The sequence below is a fragment of the Arvicanthis niloticus genome, chromosome 12, assembly GCF_011762505.2.
Source record: "Arvicanthis niloticus isolate mArvNil1 chromosome 12, mArvNil1.pat.X, whole genome shotgun sequence".
NCBI classification, from domain to species: domain Eukaryota; kingdom Metazoa; phylum Chordata; class Mammalia; order Rodentia; family Muridae; genus Arvicanthis; species Arvicanthis niloticus.
In genome coordinates this window covers 5,158,765-5,180,717 of record NC_047669.1, presented here as the reverse complement: position 1 = coordinate 5,180,717, position 21,953 = coordinate 5,158,765, and the positions used below count along the sequence as shown (strand labels likewise).

The window sequence follows — 21,953 nt, the reverse complement described above, 5'->3', positions numbered from 1 at the left end:
GAACCCACATCCCATCCCCCCTCTTCCCTATTGCTTTTATACCATTTAAATTACAAGCATATTTTAAGGTCAGTTCTAGGTTGAAGGTCTAGCAATACAGTAGATGCAAATAGTCAAGGAACAAGCAATGCAAGAATAAACACAATTCCATGAACACTGCCATAATCACTGTTTTTAAGGGCTTATAGGGGTTACCAAAATATCTGAGCCAACTTTCCTGTCTTAGCCCAAGGTCATTTTCATGTCTGCAGCCTACTTCCTTATTCTAGCCTAAAATTTAGATTCCTATCTGAAATTACTTCTTTGTTCTATTCTAATGTCACATTCCTGCCTGCAGCCCATTTCCTTGTCCTTGGCCAATGTCAGATTCCTTCCAAGCAGCCCATTTCCTTTGTCTTTTGCCAATGTCAAGTTCCTGCCAGGCAGCCCAAAAAGCTCTCCACATCTCCCCCTTTTTATTGCATAAACAATACTGAGCCTGTCTTAGGTCATTCTGCCAAGAATTCTTTTTTTACCCATAAAAAGCAATATACTTCTGTCTTAGGTTGGTAAAGCTCTGTGTAGAATCTTACCTATCCTTGGCTTCCCAGCGTGTTAATTTAACAACTCTGTCTGGGGGTCCATTTTCAGTTTCAAGTCATAGACTTTGGCTGCCAACTTGTTGATGTTAAAAACAAGCTCTCATGTGATGGGCAGGAATAAAAGTATTCCCAGGACAAAAATGGCTTAGCATGATCAAGCTATATATGCCATTCTTGAAGCTTTACCAAAATGGAAATACTGACCTTAAGCCATGGGTAATTTTACCAGCATTATCTGCCGCATCAAAGCTTAGCAGAGCAGCATTCTTTAAATTCATAATTTCACTGTGCAAAGTTAAAACATCCAGAGAGGTGTTATAATTATGTCAAATAATCTGCAAGTATCTTTAAACATTTCCTAATTATAATGACTATCACTGTAAACTTTAGAAGTAACACAACCAGACTGAGTTCCAGAGTGGCTGTGTCAGTTTGCAATCCCACCAACAATGGAGGAGTGTTCCTCTTTTCTCCACATCCTCACCAGCATGTACTGTCACTTGAGTTTTTGATCTTAGCCATTCTGATTTATATAAGGTGGAATCTCAGGGTCGTTTTGACTTGCATTTCCCTGATTACTAAGGATGTTGAACAGTTTTTTTAAGTGCCTTTTGGCCATTCAAGACTTCTCTGTTAAGAATTCTCTGTTTAGCTCTGTACTACATTTTTGGGGGTCTAACTTCCTGAGTTTTTTTTAAATATTTTGTATATTAGCCCTCTATCACATGTGGGGTTAGTGAAGATCTTTTTCCCAGTCTGTAGGTTGCCATTTCACTCTATTAACAGTGTTCTTTGCCTTACTTTTTGTTTCGTGAGGTACTTTTTTGTCAGTTATTGATCTTAGAGCCATTGCTCTTTTATTCAGGAAAATTTCTCCTCTAATGTATTTGATTTCCAACTTTATCTTATATAAAGTTCAGTATATCTGGTTTTGTGTTGAGGTCCTTGATCTTCTTAGACTTGAGCTATTTCGTCTAGGCCTTCAGAAAATAATCCCTCCCTGCTAAAAAGAATCATTCCCCTTATTTCTTGCAAAATGGACCTATGGCTCTCTTATTATCATATGGTTGTGGTACCTATTAATATCTACTGACAAGGACATGTTATATATTTGAAAATCATCCAGCCCAGCTCAAAGGTTCTACTCTTCCCGAGAAGAGGTTCTGTTCTACCTGTCCCCTTAAATGTTTTATCCTGAATCCCCTTGTATCTCTCTGCTTTTCAGAAAGACATACTTGTCAATTTGAAATAAACATTCCCTGTTTCACCTACAGAACAGCTAATTTTGTTTCTTAACTATATCCATTTCATTCACTGTGGTGCTTAACTCAGCCAGTGAATTTTGCAAGTCAATCGACATCAGTATAAGATACCAAATCTCTCTTGTGTTCATCCACACCATTTATTGTAGTTACTATCATCCCAGAGAACTAACAACCTGAGAAATTCTTTGTAAAGTATTTTCTTAATTTGTATACATTTTCTCATCTTGTCTCACATTTTGTCCCCAAGGACATTGATGTCTTAGTTAATATTTGAGCTTTATTACTAAAACTAAATGTTAAACTTAAAAATATTCTGTTTTAAATTACAAATATATTAATCTTCTTTCAATATTACTAGTATTGTAAGCAATGACATGGAAATGTAGCTTCTAGAAGATTACTTTTCTTCAAAGGTGTGGACCTGTGAATGTGTGGACATGCAAGTATTAAACTTATACTAGAAACTCAGGTTTTACATATTTTCACAATTATATAACTCTGAGGAACTTGCCTATCATTTGTAGTGGGATACCATAAGAAACTTAATCCTGACACATATTGTACAAAATCTTAAACCCAAACCACAACAGTTTGAAGCCTGTGTTAAACCATTAATTATTAAAAGTTAAGGTGCATGGACCCTGCATGTATGGGTCAGAAATGGCACATAATTTTCATCATGTGTAAGGCCCTACTTCCAAATAATTCATATCAGTATGAAAATTTAATCAATACCAAGGAAGGGCCTAAAATAAATAAAACAACAGGTAGGCAGAAAGGAGAGATATTCTCAAGATCATCAAATGTTTGTAAATATTTATTTATTTATTTATTTATTTATTTAATGATTTCATGTGTGTATGTGTGGGTGTGGGTGTGAGAGTGGGAGTTAGTATGTGAGTATGTGTGTAAGTGTGTGACAGTTCCAGCTTGGCTGCATAAGGGGGGAGGAGTGACATAGTTTCTACCCCTGGAGCATCGCCAGGGCATTGATCCCCATGATCCCCACATGTGCTGAAGGTTGCCGTTGAGCTGAAGCTAATCTGTTGTCTAATACTTTACTTTCAATCTTTCTTTCTGGGGAATATACTTCCCCATTACTTAGAGGCAATCATACCATAATAAATGAAACACATGTGGGTCACAGGAATTAGGAATGGAAGTCTGTTGGGTTTTAGTGTGTGTGATTTGGTTTGTGGGTCCCCCATCTGTCTCACCACTTGGATAGGGCCTCTTGTAAGGAAAGAGGCATGGTAGTTTCATTGTGTTTACTCTACACTGGTCCTGAGCAGACATTGGGCTGTGTGAAGCTTTGGAATTCAGTTTGGGGTGAAAAAGCTCAGTCTGAGGTCCAAAGTAGAGCCAGAGCTCTTGGGTTAGGGGTTCCTGGGCCAAAATGGGCAGGTAACCAGTTGGTTCTCAGGGTCCTGGGCTCTCAGGCGCTGCTAAGAGGCCACAGAAAGGTCAAAACCAAAATGGGGGGAGTTCAGGCTAGGTCAGCCCACAGCCAAAGAGGAGAGGGAGAAGTATGAGCTCTGGCTGCATCCCACAGAGATGAGAATCTTGGTCATAGTGACTCCCTTGGTTGAGTCACTCACAGGTGGCTTGGCTTTCTTGCTTGTGTTGCTGGGCCTTCATGGCTGAGAATGTAGAGAGGTCATCTGCGGAAGATTAGACAATGGCTCGGTATTAAAAAACCTTCTCCACTGTTCCCCATGGCAGGCCCCAAAGAAGAGAAATATTCTATAGTTTTAAGATATTTATTGTCATGGAGGAAAATAGATGAAACTATACCCCAATATTTTCAGGGTGGGCCTGAGGTTAAATATTTTTTGCAAGGAAGAGGTTCTGGGAAGGAATATTTAATTGGCTACTCCCCTCTGGCCTTTAGGTATCTCATTAATATGGAGGTCTGTGATGCTGCTCTGTGGCCTGTAGTTATGCCCTCTATCTGTGGAGGAGCTAAGGGGCATTGTCCAACATGACTGGAAGGCCCCACTCTATAGAGGTCTTCAGCCTCATGTCAGTAGCCTGGAGTCTGAGAGAGTCTGCCTGCCATTTCTTGCAGGGAATCCTGCGGGGTTTCCAGAAATTTCCAGCTGGTGCTCGACCAGAAACTATGCTGTCTTTTCACAGTCCTATAGAAGTCACCATGAAGCTGTGGAAAATGAGGAACTGGCCATTAGAATCTTTGGAGCAATGGGAAAGGATCTGAATAACATAACCGCAAAGGTCATAAAAGCCTACATGGTCCTTTGTAGAAAGAAATCAAAGCCAGACTTGGCATTGAATTTGGAACCTTGAGGAGATATATGTATCCTCTGTTTCAATGACTGCTGCATTAATTAACCAGGATGAACTTGGGGACACCAAGAACAGAGAGTTAAAGTGGTCTCAAGAAGAAAAGGCATGAATAGAAAAAAAAATGAATCTATAAAATACAAGTGAGCAATAGATGGGTTTATTTTATAGGAGAAAGACATATATTATCTCAGCCTGAGCTGTTGCTCCAGTCTGCAGGTCAGGGTCTTGCAAGAGAGAGAGTGGGGATGGAGGGGCAAGAGATGCAACGAATGGAGACAAGACAGGCTGTGTGATCAAATCCCGTTTACTAAAAGGAAATCATGGGTATATATACACTTTACCATGTGCCTTGCAGCCATGGACAAGCAGGGGAACACAGCTGAAGACACTTTGCCACGTGTGCCTTGCAGCTGAGTATATTAAACAACAAAACAAGATATGTGAGCAAAACAAGATGTTTATCGCAGTGTGCTCAGCTGTTGTAGGCTATTAAAAACAAATCTCTTGTCAGGGTATATGGCTTGAGATGGCTGCAAAGATGATAGCCGCTTTCTTCTAGGAGTTGGGTCCCAACAATATATGATCTAGAAACAAATGGTATTAGAAGGCGACTACATGAGGCTATGGAATTGTTAAGATTACAAAACAAAAATTAGAGAATTAACAGATGTATAATTATATAAAAGCACTTTCTTCTCTTGACTACTTGAAGAGTTGAAGATTTTAATGCTTGGAGAGATATTCAAGACAGCTAACTCATTTACTTATATAAATTTTAAACTTCGTAAAGAATTATTTTAATTTTAATAGTCTGTCATCTTTCTGTTTTTACATGGAAACAGTTACTAAAGTTTCCTGGCCATCTGTTGTGCCAGGAAAACACAATAGCTATGCCCAACTACCCATGAAGAACAGACTGTGTAAAACCAGTAAGAAAATGTGGTTTTGCTTTGTGCTTAGTTTTTGCTCTATATGGGAGTTGTAACTTTGTATCTGGCACTCATAGAATTTATGCAAATTTAAGATTTTTTTAAAATTATTAACAATGATCAAAGTCTTGATATAATCTTAAAAAAAAAAATAAAAGACTTGACAGAAAGGAGAAGGAAGAATCTCAGAGAATAGAGAGATATTCTGAACTGACAGTTTACATCCACTACTGATTCTGAGTCATTATTGAGTCAGCAGTGCTCCAATTCCTACCTTTCTTATGATCTTCCTCATGTTGAGGCTAAACCTTGACAAGTGTGTGCTTGAGTGTGAATATTTGTGTGTGTGTCTGTGTGTGTGACAGTGTGTATGTGTGTATATTTATGTGTATGACCATCGTTGTGTGAGATTGTGTGTGAATATGTATTTTTGTGTGTTTATCAGTTACAGCATGAGTGTGGCAATTGGAGGAAAATTGTGTAATTTGGTTTATTAGTTCTACTATATATTCCTGAAATCAACTTACATTCTCCATCTTGACATCAGAGACACTTATATTCTGAGCTGTCTAGCTACACAAAAAATCTGACTAGGTTAAAATGTACAGGTCCATGTACAGATTTTATCAGTAACAACAGAAATTTAACTCCAGTTTCTCTCTCTCACACACACACACACCCTGCCCCCAACACTCTCTCCCCTTCTCTTTCATTCTATTGTTTTTATCACTTACCATGTTTTTTATTTTATTTTATTTTATTTTATTTACATTATATTTACATTTCAGATTTTATCTCCTTACCCCATTCCCCCCTCCACCCAGGAACCCCTTATCCCATCCCCCTTCCTCCTGCTTCTATGAGGGTGTGCCCTCACCTGCCCCCCCACTCCCACCTCCCCACCCTTGAATTCCTCCCCATTGGTGTTCAGCCTTCTTGGGACCAAGGATCTCTTCTCCCATCTATGCCCAACAAGGCCATCCTCCCCTACATATATAGCTGGAGTCATGGGTCCCTCCCTATATGCTCTCAGACTGGTGGTTTAGATCCTGAGGAGCTCTGGTTGGTTGGTATTGTTGCTCTCCTCTTGGTGCCACAACCCTTTCAGCTCCTTTGGTCTTCTACTTCTCCTTTGGGAACCCTTGATCAGATCAATGGTTAGCTGTGAGCATCTGCCTCTGTATATGTCAGACTCTGGTAGACCTCTGAGGAGATAGCTATATCAGGCTCCTTTCAACATGCACTTCCTGACATCCATATCAGCATCGATCTTTGATGACTGCACCTGGGATGGATACCAAAGTAGAATGGTCTCCAGATGACCCCTCCTTAAGTTTCTGTCCCACACATTGTCTTCATATTTGCTCCCTTGAGTATTTTGTTACTCCTTCTAAGTAGGACCAATGCATCCACACTTGGTCTTCCTTCCTCATGAGCTTCATGTGGTCTGTGTGTTGAATCCTGGCTATGCCAAGCTTTTGGGCTAACATCTGCTTATCAGTGAGTAAATACCATGTGTGTTCTTTTGTGATTGGGTTACCTCACTCAGGATGATATTTTCTAGTTCCATCCATTTACCTAAGAATTTCTCAAATTCATTATTTTTAATAGCTGAGTAATACGCCATTCTGTAAATGTACCACATTTTTTGTATCCATTCCTCTGTTGAAGGACATCTGGGTTTGAGTATTTAATTACTTTATGTTTTTTTCATAAAATATATTTTGATCAAATTCTTCCTTTCCCCCAACTTCACACACCTCATTCCACCTCACTACCAAGCCAACTTCATTATCTATCTCTCAAACAAAACAAAACAAAAAATGAAATCAGAGAAAGTAAAAAAAAAAAAACAGAAAACACACACAGACACACACACACACAAGTCTCTTTGGTGTTGGCTAACTGTAGATGGGCATGAGACCTGCCTTGGCACCTGGTTGATTGGTATAGGTAGTGGAACTCCATTAGAGAAAATTGATTTTCCATTTTTCAGAAATTATCTATTACAAACAAATTGATTGCTAAAGGTGTGCCATTTTGCCCACTTTTTTCAGTGCTGAAACTGTATTTGGTCTGAACCTATACAGTTCTTGTGCCTGCTATCATAGTGTCTGTGAGTTCACATGTGTAGCAGTCTTGTTGTGTCTGGAAGATTCTGTTTCCTTGTAGTTACCTATCACCAATGGCTCTTATAACCTTCCCATGTCCTCTTTTCTATACTCTTCATAGAAGCCTGAGGGATAGAAGTTTAAGAAACAATCCAAGTAAAAAAATTTCTTTAAACATGCGCCCCTCCACCATGAGACAAATCTCAATTTGGGCTGGTAACTGACCACCTTTCCTTCAGCCTCTTCTCCATTTTTGTCCCTGCTTTTTTATTCATTTTTGTTCCTGTTTTAGACAGGAACAATTCTGGGTCAGGAATTTGACTGTGAGTTGGTAACCCTGTCCCTCCACTTGAACTCTGTCTCATAGAGGTGGGCTCTTCAAGTTCCCTTTCCCCAGTGTTGGTCATTTTGTCTAAGATCATCCCCAATTAATCCTGAGAGTGTCTCACCTCCCTGGTCTATGGTACTTTCTATACTGTCCACCCAATCTCCCACTCTCCAACCTTGTTTATTTCTCTTGGCACTCTGCACATCTCTCTTGTTTTCTCACCCCATCTGATCCTGTTCCTCTTTTCCCCACCCCTCCTCTCTCCCATCCTTCTCTCTTTTTCCCTCTGCCTCCCATGATTATTTTCTTCTCCCTTCTAATTTTGATTGAAGCCTTCTCACTTGGGCATTTCTGTTTGTTATACTTCTTATGATCTGTGGCTTTTATCCTAGGTATTCTGTACTTTTTGGGTAATATCCACTTATCAGTGAGTACATACATTGCATGTCCATTTGGGACTGAGTTACTTCACTCAAAATGATATTTTCTAATTATATTTATTTGCCTGCAAAATTGCTCATTTTTAACTGCTGAATAGTATTCCATTGTGTAAGTTAACCACATTTTCTGTGTCCATTCTTCAGATGAGGGATACATGGGTTTTTCCAGCTTCTGGATATCACAAATAAGGTTGCTATAAACATATCCTTGTGTTATGGTGGGGCATGTTTTGAGTATTTGCCCATGGTTTATATAATTAGATCTTTAGGTAGAGCTATTTCCAATTTTCCAAGGAACAATCAGAATGATTTCCAGAGTGGTTGGACCATTTGCAATTGGACCAAGAATGGAAGAGATTTCCTCTTTCTCCACATCCTCACCAGCTTCTTCTCTCCCTTGAGTTTTTTGAACTTAGACATTCTGATTGATGTGAAGTGTAATCTCAGAGTGATTTTTGATTTGCATTTCTCTGATGACAAAGGACTTTAAACATTTCTTTAAGTGCTTCTCAACTTTTGAAGATTCTTCTGTGGTGAATTCTCCGTTTAGCTCTGTACCCCATTTTAATTGGGTTATTTGGAGTTTTGGGGGTAAACTTATTGACTTTATAATATATTTTGGATATTAGCCTTCTGTCAAATGTAGTTAGTGAAGTTTTTCCTCAATCTCTAGGTTGCTGATTTGTCCTACTGACAGTGTCTTTTGCTATACAGAAGCTTTTTAGTTTCATGAGGTCTAATTTATCAATTGTTATCATAGACCCTGAGTTATTTGTGTTCTGTTCAAGAAATCCCCCACACACACTCTATGCCAGTGAATTTGAGTTTCTTTCCCACTTTCTCTTCTATTAGACTCCATGTATTTGGTTTTATCCTGAGCTCCTTGATCCATTTAGACTTGAATTTTGTGCAAAGTGAAAAATAATGGATCTGTTTTCATTCTAAATATAGACCACCAGTTAGACTAGCACCATTTATTGAAGATGCTTTCTGTTTTCCACTGTATGTTTTTGGCTTCTTTGTCAAAGATATCCATAACTGTATAGGTTTACTTCTGGGTCTTTCAATCTATTCCATTAATCTACCTGTTTGTCTCTGAACCTATACCACATGGTTTTTAATCACTATTCATTTGCAAAAGAGTTTCATGTCAGGGAAGATGATGTCCCAGGAAGTTCTTTTATTTGTTGAGATTTCTTTTGGCTATCTTGAGGGTTTTTTTTTTTTTTTTCATAAGAAATTGAGATTTGCTCTTTCAATGTCAGTGAAGAATTGTGTTGGAATTTTGATGGGGACTGCATTAAATTTGTATATTGCTTTTGGTAAGATGACCATTTTCACTGTGTTAATCCTACCAATATATGATCATGAGAGATCTTTCCATCCTCTGATGTCTTTTTTGATTTCTTTTTTTAAAGGATTTGAAGTCTTGTGGAACAGAGCTTTCACTTGCTTGGTAATAGTTACAGCAAGGTATTTTATACTATTTGTGGCTATTGTGAAGGGTGTTGTTTCCCTTATTTTTTTCAGTCTGTTTATCATTTATATAAAGGAAGGCTACTGATTTGTTTAAGTTAATTTTATATCTTATCAATTTCCTAAAGTTGTTTATCAGCTGTAGTAGTTCTCTGGTAGAATTTTGTGGGTCACTTATGTATATTATCATATAATCTGTAATAGTGATACTTTGACTTCTTCCTTTCCAATTTGTAACCTCTTGATAGCCTTTTGTTATCCAATTGCCCTAGGTAGAAATTTGAGTACTATATTGAATAGATAGGGAGAGAGAGGGCAACCTCAATTTGTCCCAGAAATTAATGGCATTGCTTCTAGTTTCTCTCTGTTTAATTTGATGTTGGCTTTTGGTTTGATATATGTTGCTTTTATTATGTTTAGGCATGTTCCATGAATTCCTGATATTTCCAGGACTTTTAACATGAAGGGGTATTGCATTTTGTTGAAGGCTTTTTCAGCATCTAATGAGATGATCATGTAAATTTTTTCTTGAATTTCTTTATATAGTGTATTATGTTGATAGATTTTTATATATTAAGCCATCCTTTCATCCCTGGGATAAAGTCTACTTGATCATGGTGAAAGGGCATTTTGATGTGCTCTTGGATTCAGATTATAAGAATTTAATATAGTAAAAATGGTCATCTTGTCAAAAGCAATCTACAGATTCAATGCAATACCCATGAAAATTCCAAATCAATTCTTCATAGAGATAGAAAGAGCAATTTTCAAATTCATTTCAAATAACAAAAAACCCAGGATAGCAAGAACTATTCTCAACAATAAAAGAACTTCTGGGGGAATCACCATCCCTGACCTCAAACTGTACTACAAAGCAATAGTGATAAAAACTGCATGGTATTGGTAAAGAGACAGGCAGGAAGATCAGTGGAATAGAACTGAAGATCCAGAAATGAACCCACACACCTATAATCACTTGATCTTTGACAAAGGAGCTAAAACCATCCAGTGGAAAAAGGTCAGCATTTTCAACAAATGGTGCTGGTTCAACTGGAGGTCAGCATATAGAAGAATGCAAATTGATCCATACTTATCTCCTTGTACAAAGCTCAAGTCCAAGTGGATAAAAGACCTTCACATAAAACCAGATACAGTGAAACTAATAGAAGAGAAGTTAGGGAAAACCCTTGAATACCTAGGCACAGGAGAAAAGTTCCTGAACAGAACACCAATGGCTTATGCTCTAAGATCAAGAATTGACAAATGGAACCTTATCAAATTGAAAAGCTTCTGTAAGGCAAAGGACACTGTCAATAAAACAAAACAGTTTGGGAAAAGATCTTTTTCAATCCTACATCCAATAGAGGGCTAATATCCAAGATATACAAAGAACTCAAGAAATTATACTCCAGACAACCAAATAACCCTATTAAAAATGGGGTACAGAGATAAACAAAGAATTCTCAACTGAGGAAACTCGAATAGCCAAGAAGCACCTTAACAAATGCTCAACATCCTTAGTCATCAGGGAAATGCAAATCAAAACAACACTGAGATACCACCTCACATCAGTCAGAATGACTAAGATCAAAAACTCAGGTAATAGTAGATGCTGGTGAGGATGTGGAGAAAGAGGAACACTACTCCATTGTTGGTGGGATTGCAAGCTGGTACAACCACTCTGGAAATGAGTCTGGAGGTTCCTCAGAAAATTGGACATAGCACTACCTGAGGATCCAGCTATACCACTCCTGGACATATCCCCAAAAGATGCTCCAACATATAACAAGGACATATGCTCCACTATGTTCATAGCAGCCTTATTTATAATAGCCAGAAGCTAGAAAGAATCCAGATGTCATTCAACAGAGAAATGGATATAAAAAATGTGGTACATTTACACAATGGAGTATTACTCCGCTATTAAAAATAATGAATTTGAGAAAGTCTTAGGTAAATGGATGGAACTAGAAAATATCATCCTGAGTGAGGTAACCCAATCACAAAAGAACACACATGGTATTTGCTCACTGATAAGCAGATGTTAGCCCAAAAGCTTGGCATAGCCAGGACTCAACACACAGACCACATGAAGCTCATGAAGAAGAAAGACCAAGTGTGAATGCCTCAGTCCTACTTAGAAGGAGTAACAAAAATACTCAAGGGAGCAAATATGGAAACAAAGTATGGTACAGAAACTGAAGGAGGGGCCATCTGGAGACCATTCCACCTGGGTCTCCATCCCAGGTACAGTCACCAAAGATAGACACTGATGTGGATGGCAGAAAGTGCATGCGGACAAGATCCTGATATACCTGTCTCCTTATAGGTCTGCCAGAGGCTGACACATTCAGAGGCCTATGCTCACAGCTAACCACTGATGTGATCAAGAATTTCCCAATGGAGAAGTTAGAGAGAAGACTGAAGGAGCAGAAAGGGTTTGTGGTCCCATGAGGAGAGCAACAATACCAACCAACCAGAGCTCCCCAAGGTTTAAACCAACAGCCTGGGAGCACATAGGGAGGAACCCATGACTCCACCTGTACTTGAAGGGAAGGATGGCCTTGTCTGGCATAGGTGGGAGAGGAGATTCTTGGTCCATGAAGGATGAATACCAAGTGGGGGGATATTCGAGGGTGGGGAGGTGAAAGTGGGGGGGTAGGTGGGAGCTCATCCTCATAGAAGCATGAGGAGGGGGGATGGGATAGGAGGTTCCTTGGTGGTGGGGGAAGGAGGGTTAGAGGATAAAATCTGAAATGTAAATATGATATCCATTTTAAAAAAGAAAAAAATAATTTTATTGAGTATTTTTGCATCAACATTCATAAGTGTAATTGGTCTGAAGTTTTCTTTCTTTGTTCTTTCTTTATGTGATTAAGGTATTAGAGAAACTGCGGCTTGGCTTCATAGAGTAAATTAGGTGATGATCCTATTTTTATTTTGTGGAATAGTTTGAGAAGTATTGGTGTTAGCTATTCTTTGAAGGTCAAAACATTAAATGTACAGAACAAAGAAGGAATATTAAAATCTGTAAGGAAAAAAGTCCAGGTAATTTATAAAGGCAGACCTAACAGAATTATGCCTGACTTTTCAGCAGAGATTTTAACATCCTGGACAAATGTATATCAGACCCTAAAAGACCAAATATGCCAGTTAGGACCAATATACCCAGCAAAATTTTCAGTTCCTATATATGGAAAAACCAAGATATTCTATGACAACACCAAATTTAAAAATATCTTTCAACTTCCAGTCTAGGTCCAAGCACTGAGTGGGATCACCAGCGGCAGTTCTGCACCCAACCTCACAAAACCTAGATGAAGCAGGACTACCAGGAGCTGTAACCCGGGCAGTATCAAAGGTAAGGATTTAGCAATGCTCTCCCCAAACAGGGAGTAACCGGGACACACAGGGACCCAGGAATTCACTCCTGGCCCAGAGCACTGGTATCTTCTGGTCTGAGTCTGAGCGTTCAGCAGATCCCTTGAGATAGCTCTGCACCCAATCTCACAGAACCCAGAGGAAATGGGGTTCTCAGGAGCTCTAACCCAGGCAGTGTCTTGGGTAAGAAGGCAGCAACACTCACACCAAATAGAAAGTAACTGGAACTCACTGGGACCCAGGAATTCACTCCTGGGCTGGAGTACCTGGTTCCTTCATGTTTGGGCCCTGAGCACAGAGCAGATCCCAGGATACAGCTTTGTACCCAACTTCCCAAAACCCAGAGGTGGCAGGGCACCCAGGAGTTCTATCCTGGACAGTATCTCAGGTCAGGAAACAGCAATACTCTACCCAAACAGGGAGTAATCAGGACCCACAGACACCCAGGAATTCACTCCTGGCCCAGAGCACTGGTTCCTTCCTGTTTCCACCTGAGCACGGAGCAGATCTTGGACCTCAGCTCTAACCCCAGCAGCAACACTCATCCCAAACTGTTCTGACACAACCAAGATAATAGGAAAAACAAGGCTCCAGCCAGAGACTGCTCGGGTAGCACCAAGGAGATCCAGATGGCTAAAGGCAAGTGCAAGAACACAAGCATCAGCAACCCAGGGTACTTGGTTTCATCAGAACCTAGTTCTCCCACATCAGAAAGTCCTGAATTACCCATATCACCAGGAAAGGAAGAGTCAGATCTAAAATCACTTCTAATGATGATGATGGAAAACTTTAAGAAGGACATAAATAACACTCTCAAAGAAATTGAGGAGAACACAGATAAACAGGTGAAAGCCTTTAAAGAGGAAACACAAAAAAACCCTTAAAGAATTACAAGAGAACACAACCAAACAGGTGAAGGAATTGAACAAAACCATCCAGGACATAAAAATGGAAGTAGAGACAATCAAGAAATTACAAAGGGAGACTACCAGGGATATAGAAAACCTGGAAAAGAAATCAGGAGTCATAGATGCAAGCATCACCAATAGAATACAGGAGATAGAAGAGAGAATCTCAGGTGCAGAAGATACCATAGAAAATATTAACACAACTGTCAAAGAAAACACAAAATGCAAAAAGTTCTTAACACAAAACATCCAGGAAATTCAGGACACAATGAGAAGACCAAACTTAAGTATAACAGGTATAAAAGAAAGTAAGGATTCCCATTTTAAAGGGCCAATAAATATCTCCAACAAAATTATAGAAGAAAACTTCCCTAATCTAAAGAATGAGTTGTCCATAATCATACATGAAGCCTACAGAACACCAAATAGACTAGACCAGAAAAGAAATACCTCACATCACATGTTGGGAGCTGACTTTTAGCAGAAAGCGGCTAGATTATCTTTGCAGCCATCTGGAACCATATACCCTGATAAGAGATTTGGTTTTCAATAGCCTACAACAGCTGAAGCACACTCTGTTATCCCACATATTTGATGTTGCTGTTTACTGCCCCCAGCTACAAGGCGCATGTGGTAGCCACACCTGCAAGGCATGCGATTCACGTGCTGTCCACGTGCTATCCAGGCCATATATGCCTGTAAGGCGCACATGGTATCCAAGACAGCAAGGTGCATGGTGCACGTGCTATCCACGCTATAGACGCCTGTAAGGCTTACATTATATCAACACCTGCAAGGCACGTGGCAAAAGCATATAAATACCTCAGAATTCCCTTCAATAAAAGAGACTTGGTGTGAGACTTGAGACTTGAGACTTGATCACACACTGTCTTTTCTCCATTCTTTGCGTCACCTGCCCCAAGAGCCCCACTCTCTCTCTTTTGACCAGAGCACTTAGCCCCAAAGTGTTGAGGAAGAGTAAGGTTCTCAACAGTCACATAATAATCAAAACACAAAATGCACAAAACAAAGAAAAAATTTTAAAAGCAGTAAGGGAAAAAGGCCAAGTAACATATAAAGGCAGACCTATCAGAAATACACCAGACTTCTCACCAGAGACTATAAAAGCTAGAAGATCCTGGACAGATGTCATACAGACTCTAAGAGAACATAAATGCCAGCCCAGGATACTATACCCAGCAAAACTCTCAATTGCCATAGATGGAGAAACTAAGATATTTCATGACAAAACCAAATTTACAAAATATCTTTCCACAAACCCAGCACTACAAAGAATAATAGCAGGAAAGCACTAATACAAGGAGGGCAGTTATACCCAGAAAGAGCAAGATAGTAAGCCTCTTTCAACAAACCCAAAAGAAGATAACCACACAAACAAAGCCTCCACTGTTAACAAAAATAACGGAAAGCAACAATCTCCTCTCCTTAATATCTCTTAACATCAATGGACTCAATTCCCTCCCAAAAAAAGACAAAGGCTAACGGGCTGGATACGCAAACAGGACCCAGCGTTTTGCTGCATACAGGAAACCCACCTCAGTAACAAAGACAGACACTACCTTAGAGTAAAAGGCAGGAAAACAATTTTTCAAGCCAATGATCCTAAGAAACAAGCTGGAGTAGCCATTCTAATATTGAATAAAATCAACTTTCAACGTAAAGCTATCAAAAAGGATAAGGAAGGACATTTCATACTCATTAAAGGAAAAGTCAACCAACATGAATTCTCAATACTGAACATCTATGCGCCAAATAAAAGAGCACCCACTTCCATAAAAGAAACCTTACTAAAGCTCAAAGCACACATTGCACCTCACACAATAATAGTGGGATACTTCAACACTCCACTCTCAGCAATGGATAGATCAAGAAAACAGAAACTAAACAGAGATACAGTGAAACTAACAGAAGTTATGAACCAAATGGACTTAACAGACATTTATAGAACATTTTACCCTAACACAAAAGAATATACCTTTTTCTCAGCACCTCATGGTACCTTCTCCAAAATAGACCATATAATTGGTCACAAAACAGGCCTCAACAGATATTTAAAAAATCGAAATAATCCCCCGCATCCTTTCAGATCACCATGGTCTAAGGCTGCTTTTCAATAATGACAAAGACAAGGGAAAGCCCACACTCACATGGAAATTGAACAATACTCTACTCAATGATAATGTGGTCAGGGAAGAAATAAGGAAAGAAATTAAAGACTTTTTAGAATTTAAAGAAAATGAAGACACATCCTACCAAAACATATGGGATACAATGAAAGCAGTGCTAAGAGGAAAACTCATAGCTCTAAGTGCTTACAAAAAGAAACTGGAGAGGGCATACACTAGCGGTTTGACAACATACCTGAAAGCTCTAGAACAAAAAGAAGCAAATACACCCAAGAGGAGTAGATGGGAGGAAATAATTCAACTCAGGGCTGAAATGAACCAACTAGAAACAAAAAGGACTTCACAAAGAATCAATAAAACCAGGAGCTGTTTCTTTGAGAAAATCAACAAGATAGATAAACCCTTAGCCAGATTAATCAGAGGGCAGAGAAACAGTATTCAAATTAATAAAATCAGAACTGAAAAGGGGGACAGAACAACAGAACCTGAGGAAATCCAAAAAATTATCAGATCTTACTACAAAGGCCTATACTCAACAAAATTGGATAATCTAGATGAAATGGACAATTTTCTAGACAAGTACCAGTTACCAATGTTAAGTAAGGAGCAGATAAACTATTTAAACAGTCCCATAACCCTGAAAGAAATAGAAGCAGTCATTAAAAGTCTACCCACCAAAAAAAGTCCAGGACCAGATGGTTTCAGTGCAGAATTCTAGCAGACCTTCAAGGAAGACCTAATACCAATTCTTTTCAAACTATTCCACAAAGTAGAAATAGAAGGAACACTACCCAATTTATTCTATGAAACCACAATCACGCTCATACCTAAACCACACAAAGACCCAACAAAGAAAGAGAACTTCAGATCAATCTCCCTAATGAATATCGACACAAAAACACTCAATAAAATTCTCTCGAACAGAATCTAAGAACACATTAAAACAATTATCCATCATGATCAAGTAGGCTTTATTCCAGGAATGCAGGGTTGGTTCAATATACGGAAGAACATCAATGTAATCCACTATATTAATAAACTCAAAGAAAAAAACACATGATATTCTCACTAGATGCTGAGAAAGCATTTGACAAAATTCAGCACCCCTTCATGATAAAAGTTTTGGAAAGATCAGGAATTCAAGGTCTATATCTAAACATTGTGAAAGCAATATACAGAAAACCAGTAGCCAACACCAAACTAAATGGAGAGAAACTTGAAGCAATTCCACTAAATTCAGGGACTAGACAAGGCTGCCCACTCTCCCCCTACCTATTCAATATAGTACTGGAAGTCCTAGCCAGCGCAATTAGGCAACAAAAGGAGGTCAAAGGGATACAAATTGGAAAAAAAGAAGTCAAAATTTCACTCTTTGCAGATGATATAATAGTATACTTAAGTGACCCCAAAACTTCCACCAGAGAACTCCTAAACCTAATAAACAAATTTAGTAAAGTGGCTGGGTATAAAATTAATTCAAACAAATCAGTAGCCTTTCTCTACTCAAAAAATAAACTAGCTGAGAAAGAAATTAAAGGTATAGTGTCATCTAAAGGTGGTTGAGTAGGTTTCATGGCTAAAAGAAGCTGGGATAGGGAACAGGCAGAACACATAGAGGGATTAGAGTGAAGGTAGATGAATGCTTGGATATAGGGAACCTCTTTCCATTTACCAGATTGCTGGCAGTATGTATGAAGACACTTTAAAATGATTGGGTCTAGAATGCCATGAGGTGACCATTTTGAACCATTATCTAGGGGGTACTAGATAAGATACAATATCTTATTGCAGAGGTGTATCAGTTTGGGAGGTCTCAAACCAGGCGTTAAGTTTAGAGATTTGAGGTTTTTTTTTCAGAAGACAACACAGTGGGGTGTCTGAGGGTACAGTTGAAGACAATTTAGCACCCATTGGGTGATGAGGAGGCTATTATTGAACTATTTGCATTGGCATCCCAAGAGAAAAGTCGTTAAAGGATCAGGCAGGCAGGCTAGATATCAGATTCTCATGAGAATATCTAGGGGCCCTGGTGGTGGTGGTCTCTTGGAGATCGCCAGAAAGCAGCTCAACCTTGTACCAGGGATTTATTGGCTGCTGCAAAGCTTGGGGGATTTATGAAGAGCTTTCAAGGAGGAAAGTCACCCAATGGCCTAAGTCCTAAGTCGCAGGTCAGCCAGGAGGCCAGTCATATGAACTGGAGCATTGAAATGCCAATTCCTCAGCCCAGGAAAGTCTGGCCAGGTGCTATCTGGGCATTTAGGGTTCCTCCCACCAATTGGAAGCTCCTTACCAATCAATATGCTGGTGTGTGTTTGTGGGCTTCTGCAATGTGGTATCAGGAAAGGTGGAAATGTGAAGCATGTGTGGGCCTGTCTGGCTGCCTAGCCCATGTGGCAGAGCACTGCTCCATGTGAGGGGCCACAGTGGCACAGCTCATGTGGTGGAAGTTTCGTGAGCCTTGCAGTGGTGGGTGGAGTTGGTCTGCAGCAGCAGTGGAAATCCATGTGGTTGGTAACAGCAGGTAGCGGAGGATGCAGTCCATGTGGTGTAACAAGTAGCAGCAGTGGTAGTGGCTGTGGTCCACATGACAGTCCTGCATGGTCACAGCAGCCAGTGCCAGCTGCGGTTGGTGGTGGCTGCACAGGTTGGTTCCTGAAGTCTTCTGTTCTTGGCCCAATGCACCAATGATATACATCCACGCTCAGCTTAAAACAGACCACACCAGACCAAAGGGTTCCATGTGGGGTTTATTCAGGAGATAGGGAAAGGTTGGGGGTAGAGAAGAAGAGGAAGAAGAAGAGAGAGAGAGAGATCAGGGGGTTCTGCCTGTTTTATATGGATGATGACGTAGCCTGTCCTAGGTAAAGGTGGGCGGTAGTCAGGTGGATTCTGGGAATGTATGGAGGTTGCCTTGGCAACAATGGGGGTAGGGGTTGCTTAGATGTGATGTCACTGGGTTCAGAGCCTGATACCAACACTTACCATGTCTATGTGGAGGAGGATTACTTAGTGTGGAAGGTAGCCTTGCAGTGTGACTTAGGTTGGGATGAATTCCAAGTTTTTCTCTGTGATTTTCAGTTAGATATACAAGCTTGAGAATGGGTCATTTCCAATCCCAAGAGAGACCCCAAGTTATATAACTGAGCTGTTGGTATTTGTTTAGAGAATTTTCAAGTTCATTTTATGGCATGAAAAAAAGAATCAAATGACTTGGAAAAACAAACCAACCTATGGAGCAGAAAATACCAGCTTTACTTCTTCAGAATGAGAGCAGCCTGGAAGTGTGTTAAGCACATACTGGATTGGGTAATTTACAGTGACCTCCTAAGTGCACCCTTTTCTCCTTCGTTTCTTTGTTGGCAGGTATCATGCAAGGCCCTTGTGCCTCTAACTATTTTCCCTTATGAATTTTCTAGGAAAAGGAAGCAAAGGGCTCTAGACGGTTGCTTTTGCTTTCCTTGCCTACCTATGTTCCTTTAAACCTGCTTCAATTCCTTCACTGGAAGAAATTGTCTTATCCTTCGATATTTTTTGATGGATGCTCATGCCCATTAGAGGGCAGTGCTGGTCTGGTCTTGAGATGACAGAGCACCTAGCAAGACCAAGTCATTCAGAAATCACTACTTCCTTCCACACACTTGCAAAAGGATCAATGCCATGGAGGACTATTACCATAAAGCTACACTATGATCCTTCTGGCTTCTTGGTCCCATAGGCCACATGAATAGTGAACTCAGAACTAGACTTCATAATTTCTTAATTCCAAAGGAGTATTGGGCAAGAGAAATATGTTTTCCAACAAAAGAATGCTATATTTTCATGGACAGTATCTACATAGCATTGAGAAAAGACTCAGAAATTAAATATTTTTAATTTTGTTAATGTAGTCTCAGCATACAAATATTGACATATTCTTCTCTATGGATAAGTTTTCCCAGTACTACATATCTTCACATTTTAGACAGGGGCTTCTCTTAGGATGCAAGTTGAAGATTTTGCCAACTGTATTTTCAACATTTCTTCAGAACTAATATGTAGAAAGCAGATGGTAGTCAAATCATATGTTGACCATGTGAGGTGTGTGTGTATGTGTGTGTGTGTGTGTGTGTGTGTGTGTGTGTGTGTGTGAATTTTTTAATAGAAATGTAACAGTAAATTAATCTGGCAACTGCATTTCTTTACCTTAACTTAGTCTCCAGTAATCACAGAGAAACCAAGATTTATTTAAAACTAAATCTCAATAGCTGAGCAATTATATGATCTATCTTTACTTTCTATGAAAACATGGCTGTTTCCAAGCCATCCCATGACACTTCCATATTATTAGTGATCTGGCTTTTTGGGCTTCATGAGTGTATCCATGATCTCTCCCCAGAGCCTTTCTTTATGGCTCCAAATCCTCCATCCTCCTGGCTGAGCTGAATCTCTTGACCTCTATCTCTTTCCTCTTGTTGGTAGACTTCCCACACTATTCCCTATTCTGCCTGCCCATTGAGAAATCAACATTTATTGAAAGGCAGAAAATAATTGAAAGCACTCTTTACACAGTTGAAACTGGAGATTCTTAGTATACAGATTACATTCCATGTCTGAACTGAAACAAGATATAAGGGCAGAGAAATCAGCATTTGAACAAAGATAAGCTGTACAAAAGCATCATTCCTGTGTGTGTGTGTGTGTGTGTGTGTGTGTGTGTGTGTGTGTGTGTATGTGTGTGTTTGCTAATAAGTGCGCATGCAAGCATTCCTGTGTGGCAGTGTGGGTACTTATTTTTCAATATGCAGAATCTTATACCATCAATATTTCTTCCCTATTCCTACTCAGAAAATAAAGGAAATTCATTGTCATGGTACGGTGTGTTTAAAGGACAGCCTGAAGAAATATCACAGAGATACCTCCAGAATCCATATCCTAGATGTTAATTATTACACTTTGTTTATTCATTATCAGTTTAGAAATTGATACTTTTTCATCAATAATATATATAAGTGCTATATGTCTTTTTTACTGTATTTTCCAGTTTTCAGAATTGTGTGTACAGTTACAGAAGTTTATAATTTCTTTTTTTTTCCATATAGAACAGCAAACACCTTTATTACATGAGCTGTGAAGGATGCTTATTTGCCTTTCCGGGCTTTGATCTTCTGCAGATAGAACTCCAGCTCCTTGCCCTCGAGCACATAGCCATCTGCTCTGCCACACTGGCCTGGTCTTGAGGCAATACAGGCGAGAAGCTTGCCCTGCTGGAACTGCTCCTCCAGAAGACTGCTGATTTTGGCATTCTTTTTCCTTTTGTCATATTTCTTTTGAATCTTCTTTGATCATTTTTTGTTTAAAATCTCTTCCTCCTCGGGAGTCAGCTTGGCACTTTTCTTGCGGCCCAGGGACAGTGCACAGTGGGACTCATACCACTGCCGGTAAGGTGTGCTGTCAATAAACACAATGCAGTTCTTCACCGGGGTCTTGGTGCGGACAAGCTCATTATTGGATGCATTGTAGACGACATCAATGATCCTTGTTTTTCTGAGTACAACACTCAGAGCCCCAGGAAAAGTTCCCCACATCCAATCTCAGAGCACAGTACTTCATATTGCCTCCTCGAACTCGGACTGTGTGTATGCGGTGAGGGCCAATCTTAGTGTTGGCAGCAGGCTGTCCCAGCTCATACTTCCGCTTCTTGTGATAGGGTTTTCTCTTACCCCCAGTCTTGCGGTGCTTGTGCCAGTTGTCCCGAGAGATGCCCATCACTCGGCCCGGCTGGAAAGAGGAAGCGCAAAGCTTCCAGTTTCTAAAATGCGACCCCGCCTTCTTTACCTCTCTTACTACGGCTGCCAGGATGGACCTGGGGCAGAAATTTGTAATTTTACACACTTCAATGATCTACTCTTCATTTAAGTCTTAGTCTATAACACCTATTTTCAAATTTTGTATAAAAAATTTAATCTGAAGCAACAGTGGATTCTTGCTTAATATACATTATGTGGTATAATAAAATGTGTACCTTACAACTCTAAAACAAAATGACAAATTAATTTTTAAATGCAAAAGGCACTAAACTTGCAATCAATTCACAATTAAAAAAT

General features: G+C 39.6%; 1 pseudogene and 1 gene segment (V, D, J or C); one reads left to right on the top strand and one right to left on the bottom strand.

The window, feature by feature from the left end:
• LOC117717745 (immunoglobulin lambda variable 2-like) overlaps positions 1–21,953 on the top strand; it is a 635,157-nt gene that overhangs the window by 333,045 nt on the left and 280,159 nt on the right.
• LOC117717746 (small ribosomal subunit protein eS8 pseudogene) lies at positions 20,954–21,617 on the bottom strand (annotated as a pseudogene).